The sequence below is a fragment of the Hypanus sabinus genome, chromosome 26 (genome assembly GCF_030144855.1).
Source record: "Hypanus sabinus isolate sHypSab1 chromosome 26, sHypSab1.hap1, whole genome shotgun sequence".
Taxonomy (NCBI): domain Eukaryota; kingdom Metazoa; phylum Chordata; class Chondrichthyes; order Myliobatiformes; family Dasyatidae; genus Hypanus; species Hypanus sabinus.
In genome coordinates, this window is record NC_082731.1 from 39,088,189 (window position 1) to 39,094,734 (window position 6,546).

At 43.2% G+C, this 6,546-nt stretch overlaps 1 non-coding gene across 1 annotated transcript; it reads right to left on the reverse strand.

Moving 5' to 3' along the window:
- Positions 1-4,707: 4,707 nt before the first annotated feature.
- Positions 4,708-4,780, reverse strand: trnat-ugu (transfer RNA threonine (anticodon UGU)). Its single transcript has one exon. It is a non-coding gene; the product is annotated as a tRNA-Thr (tRNA).
- Between the last annotated feature and the right edge of the window lie 1,766 nt (positions 4,781-6,546).

A 6,546-nucleotide genomic window follows, 5' to 3' on the forward strand; every position in this document is an offset into this window, starting at 1 on the left:
GTTTCCAAGTTGTCCTGAATTGACGGGGATTTGGAGAGTAGGTATTGAGGATAAAGTTTCTCTTTATGCCGACGATCTTTTAATTTTTGTATCAAATCCGCACACATCCTTACCGCCAATCTTGTGACTTATTGATCAATTCAGCCAGCTTTCTGATTATAAAATTGTTTGTTCTTTACATTTGTCGTATGCAAGCTGCTTCACTGATGCTTTGATGAAAATTAACTTGACTTCATGTTTGAGCAGCCGAGAGGACTGTGGATAAAATAACGTCCTCTTGGAAGAAAATACGATCCTGAAACCCTGCGGAAGGGTTTCGGCCCCAAACGTTCACAGGATTGCTTTTTTCCACAGATGCAGCCTAGCCCATTGAGTTTCTAGAGCATGTTGTGTGTGTTGCTTGGATTTCCAGCTTCTGCAGATTTCCTCTTGATTATAAACAGAGATTAGTTTAATAATTTATTAATAAGTTTCAGTGGATATTTCAGCCCCAGTTTTGTCTCGTATCTGATCTTACTCTGTGTCCCTGCATAAATAAATGGATTTACGCAGGAGCACAGGAACTGAAGCGCGTATCCACTTTCTTCCAGAGGAAAATTCGATTCACTAAAATTGGAACCTGAAAAGAAAAAGATGCCGGTAATGTGAACGCAGAGGAAATTTATCAGTACCACTAGCCACAAGACGATGAAGATGCCCGGGACACTTAGGAGCAGGATGATGGATTTCCTGCGGCTGTCTGTCTCCTGGTCGTTCTGTCTCTTTTTGTTCCCGCCACCTTGGAGATTTCTGCGGATTCCAATAGCCCTTAAAATATATTTGATGGTTAGCAAATTGAACAGAAACATTAGAACAAATGGCTGACAAGGTGTTAAAATGATATCCAGCCAGTCGAAAAGTATCCAGCCAGCTGAGGTATTAAATGCCGATTTAATTATGCAGGGTTTGGGTTCGACCTTATGTGAAGGTTCACATATGAACCCCATAAATACGATTTTCAAGCAGCTCAGGTCACTCACTATTCCAATCATCACAACAGCCATTCGTTCTGTGCAATATTTCTTTTTCAATTTTTGGCAGCAGGTAGCCAGAAAGCGATCAAATGTGAACATCACTGTCATCCTGACGGAGCAGTCTCTTACGCCCTAAGCTACGGCGACATTCACAATGCACCCCGGCATGATGGTCAACAGATTGGACGGATAAATCATGGGAACAATCCGGAATAATATTACACCCGTGATGATGACCAGCAGGTCGCTCAACACCATCGACAGAAGGTAGACAGTGATACATCTGGAGAGTCCGCATCGTCTGCGAAGCATCACCCCAATCACTGGCAAATTGACTGTAACAGAGGAGGACAGAGGGAGTGAATATTCGCGTTAGCGAATGGTCTCAGAAAGAGTACGGAAGAACATTCCTGTGTTTATATGTTTTGTGTGCGTGGTGTGATTTAAATCTGTGTTTGGGATGCGTGCTGAACAGAAAGTGCTGTGCAGAAGTTAGCGGCGCATATATATTTAGGGTGCCAAGGACTTTAGCACAGTATTGTGGTAATTTTAACTTTTACACTGTATTGATGCCGCAAAGAAAATAAAACGATCTTCTTAACATACATTGGAAGTTGTAAACCTGTTTCTGATACTGGCCGCTATAGTGTACTGAAAATAAGAAGCAGGCAGGGAGAGGTTCATCATGTTGGCGAAAATGTAAGGGGAGAAGGGTGGGAGAGGTAGGCACCAGGAAAAACATGCAGCAATGATCCATAAACCAGTTGTTTGGAGTCAAATGACCTTGGGGACTCAGGGATGATTCTGTCTGCACCCGCGCCACCCAAAGACCCTGCTACGGCTTCCTTGCCAGCGATACATGGTGCTGCACCCTCGCCATACGCATCATTGCTGTCGCCAGAATTACAAACTCTCCATCCGGTCCACGTTGACAAATACATTACTAGCTGTTTATATATGTGACTAAATCTTTGGATCTTCCAATTTACGTTTGATATCACCGATGTACAGGAGGCCACACCAGGAGCACTGAACAGAGTAACTGACTCCAACAGACTCACAGATGAAGGGTCGCTTCACCTGGAAAGATTGGTTAGAGCTCTGGATGTTAGTGAGCGAGGAGGTATATGGGCAGGAGTAGCATTGGTTCAGCTTACAAGTGTAAGTGCAAGGAGGGAGATGAAAAGGGGAGGGACGAACGTGTGTTTCTTAAAAGTCCCTAAAGTATCCTTTTTTTCCACCACTCAGGCAGTTGATTTGATTTTTGTGCGTGTCAGCGTGGTGTGAAAATGTGCCGATATTTTTTTCTGTGGTATTTAAATGTGATGCTGTATGGCTTTTGAGATTGTGTGGCATGAATGTTATGTTTCTGTGTGGTGTTTCTGGTGTGCTTGACAAGACGTAAAGCAGTAAAAGTGATAGGTATACCTTGTGCCCGAAAGTATTCAATGTGACCTCTATTACTTGGACGCTTGAAGCTGAGTTGATAAAAAGTTATCTGGTAAAGTATTCTATTTTATGACAGATAGAACTGAAGGTACTTCAGTTTGGACCTTACCTGAGAATGTGTCTCTGTGGAACAGATTCAGAATAAGGACGGTATATTCCAATGTGAATTTTTCACTGAGTTTATACCGGTATTCCTTCGTTACCAGTTTGAAAGGATACTTTCTCAAGGGAAGGTGCTGAGTCATAATCATCACGTGACTGAATGCAGACTAACTTTTCTGCAATTACACGGTTTAAATTTTCCTGCCTATGTGAATACGCAATCAGTTCGTTATTCTTCGTGTATACCCTGTCACCTGGGGTGACTGGGAAAAAAAGTCGTTAGTCCTTCAACAATTTTTTGCCTTGGCGTCCTGTAAGAATACCCTATCTGGGTGCTTCACAGCTATGTAATTCAAAAGACCAAGTCATTACCCTTCCCTGCATTGATTCCGTCTCGTATCTGGTGCTCAGGAGAGAAGCTAACATAGCGTCTCCTTTCACCCTGAACATTTCCCTTTATCTCATTCCCTTTGTGTAAACAATGCAAAACCTGATAGCATGTGCAAACAAATTGAAGAGCAGATTCTATCACACTGTTAATAAAACTTGAACGAGTTTCACCCGCCTTGAACAGTGGAGGGGATTCCAATTGTTTGTCTCATCGTCAGGCATGGAATCCCAAAGAAAGGTGTTACAGACAGTTGTAGACCATCGACGATATATTAAAAAAGCTGGTGCCTCAAAAAGTTGACATCTATCAGTAAGGACCTTCACCATTCAAGAAAAGGCGAGGATCCTTAGAGAAGATACTGGGCTCCTGTCATAGCTACCACGCGAAAGAAGCACAGCAGCCAGAAGAGCCGCTATTAGCTTTTTGTACAGTCCATGAACACGGCCTCATTTTCCGGTCTTTTGCACTGATTATTTATTGTTTCAGTTGACAGGCAGCACAAAAGCGGAGATGCAGCATTTGAAAATATTTTGCAGATTAATAATTAACACAAATTCTTTACCTGGAATGCCGATGGCTGCAATGATGGCATAATAAAAGATCAACCCCAGGCTACTTGAAACGGCATGCATTGTTGATGAATAGTTAAAGTATGAAATATTCAGTTTTCAGGTAATTGTATATTTATAGACAACAGAGATCACCAGGGAGCATACTAGGAGGACATTAACATAAAAAAATGCCAACTGTATTACTTCGAAATGAACAACTTAAAATAGCTGATTACAAAAACATTTTGATTAATAATTGTGCATGATGTGTAATCGTGTTTCCATTTTATCCAGGAATGTTAAGTCTGGAATGCTGGACGTAATTGGTGAAATGTTTTCTTAGCCCAGTGAACCTTAGGCATTGGAAAGCGAACTGTTTGAGATGTGCTCAAATGGAAGCACAAATGGTAGAAATAAGTACAGTAGTCTATTTTAGAGAAAAGTGTGAACGCTATCATTCTGCTGTTAAACTCCAGTAAATATAGATGCGACGGTGGGGCCATGAACTGAACATTGAAGGACAGGGAAATATTCGCAAGGAAGAATATTTGAGTATTTGAAGTAGCTGTCCCTAAACCTGGTGGCAGGTAATTTAAGGGATATTGGCCCCTTTCCAGTTCAGCTGCAGCCCGTCCTTTTTGACATGTCAGACCTGCCCCTGAAGAGATCCCAATAATCCTGAAATCTGAACCCCTCCTCCTTGCACCAACTCTTGAGCCACGCATTCATAGCTTCTTGTTCCTACTTTCTACGTCTCGTAGAACAGACAGCAACTGCGGGATTGCCACTCTTGAGGTCCTGCTTTTTCACATCTTTCCTATCTCCCGATATTCCTTCTTCAGGACGTCATCCCTACTTCTATTTAATTCATTGGTCCCCACGAGGACCGGGACATCTGGCTGCTCACCCTTTCTCCCAGTATACGGAAAACTCGATCCGTGATGTAGCTGACCCTGGCACCAGGGAGGCCACAGGACTTCCGGGATTCTCCATCTCTCTCACAGAACCTCATATCTATCCCCCTAACTAATAAATCCCCTATTACTACTGCTCTTCTCTTTTTCCTCCTGACTTCCTGAGCTGAGGGTCCAGTGTCAATAGACAATAGGTGCCAAAGTAGACCATTCGGCCTCTCCAGTCTGCACCGAAAACAAACCTATTCCAACCAGTACAGACCCCGGGTAGTGGCAGGAAAATGTCGACGCCCCGCTGAGATTCGAACTCACGACCCCTGGTTTACAAGACCAGTGCTCTAACCCCTGAGCTACGGAGCTTGCCAGAGACGCGGCAACTGCAACTTCTCCCTTACAGGTCGTCCCCAGCACAGTTTCCAAAGCAGTTACAATTATTGTTGACGGGAACGGCCACAGGCGTGCACTGCTCTTTCTGTCTATTCCCCTTCCCTCACCCAGTTACCAGTCTCTTATCTTTTAGGGCTGACTGCCTCCCTAAAATTCCGATCTGTTACTGCCTTTGCCAGTGGAATGATACGAAGTTGAATCAGCTGCAGCTCCAGTTCCCTAATTCGGAGTAACAGGAGCTGCAGTTGTATGCATCTATTGCAGGCGCAGTCATCAGAGATAATAGTTCTGTCCCTGACTTCCGACACCTTACAATCGGAACACTGGACTGCCCTATCTACTGCCTCTATTAGAAACTCCGAAGTTAATCAAATTAATTAAAGACACTTACCCGGCCTTACCTCAATGGAAGCAAGCTCGTCATCCGCCTCTTCTCGAGCCAAAGCCTTAAAGCTCCAATGCTTCACTGCTAGCTCACTCTCTGGCTGCTGTCCACTCTTCTTATTTTTCATGAACAAAGCGACAATTCTTCTCGTTGGTCAAGATTCCCTAAATTTCTCTATTTTACCTTCACCCAGCTGGACTCATGATATCACACTCGTATACTCCTCTGTTTTTTTTATTTATTCGTTCCCTTCAAACAGGCTCACGCAATCTACTTCTGCTTGATCCTATTCAATGCCCACAAAATTAGCCTTGATCCATTGTTCCAACTAACCAGAGGGCTTGTCCTATTTTGCTTCAGCATGAATCTTGAAACTAACAGAATTACTCTCTAGAGTCAATTTCACCTTGCACGTCCTTAGTTGTACTGCCTCCCCCCGCCCACCCAAGAGTACTGCACACTCACAGTTACTGTTTTTTATATATTGACTCAGGTAGCTTTTCGGGACAAATTCTACAAATTCTACCTCGCCCAGCCCCTTAATATTCTAGGCAGTCCAGTCGGTATCGGGGAAATTAAAACATTTATCTCATACAACTCTGTTCTTCTTACTATTATGGGTAACATCTCAACACACCGCCTCCTCAATATCTCCCTGATGACTGGGAATGCCTATAATGCATCCCTATTATATTGCTTTTTTTCTGGTTCTGTTCTGTTTGGTCGGAGTAATACCCAGGAATATAATCTCTAAATACTGCTTTTATGTCCACCCTTATCATAAATGCAACAAGCCCTACTCACTACCTGTACAGTAGTATTTGTATCCCGGAATATTTCCCCATCATCCTGTCGTTCTGTCTACTATGGTTCTGTTACAGCTACAGCATCCCAGTCCCGAAACCTAATCCATGCTATTATTTCATTCGAACTACCTGCTAAACCTTGAGCACTGTAATCTATGCAGTTTAACTGGATATTGATTTCACCATACTATCCTTAATCCTAAAGTTGCTCTCAAAACGGTTTTCAGATGTTCAGACTTCCTACACAAGCAGCCGACATAACTGAAAGCCTCTGCGATTTCAGCAAATTTCCACCCAGGATATTGGTTCCTCCCTGGTTCAAGTAACTTATACCTCCTGGGGAGGTTAGCCGAAGGACATAAACCATATCTGCTGCACAAGAGCCTCAGCCACAAATTAAGCAGGCCAATTCTATTTTGACTTCACATCACATGACGCCAAGAGTAATCAAGCAAAGGCGTGCTTGATAATTCTCCGAACCCTACTTCGCAGAACCACATTTCTTGTTCCAATATGTACGGCATCTTCTAACTGTTTGCACCCTACTT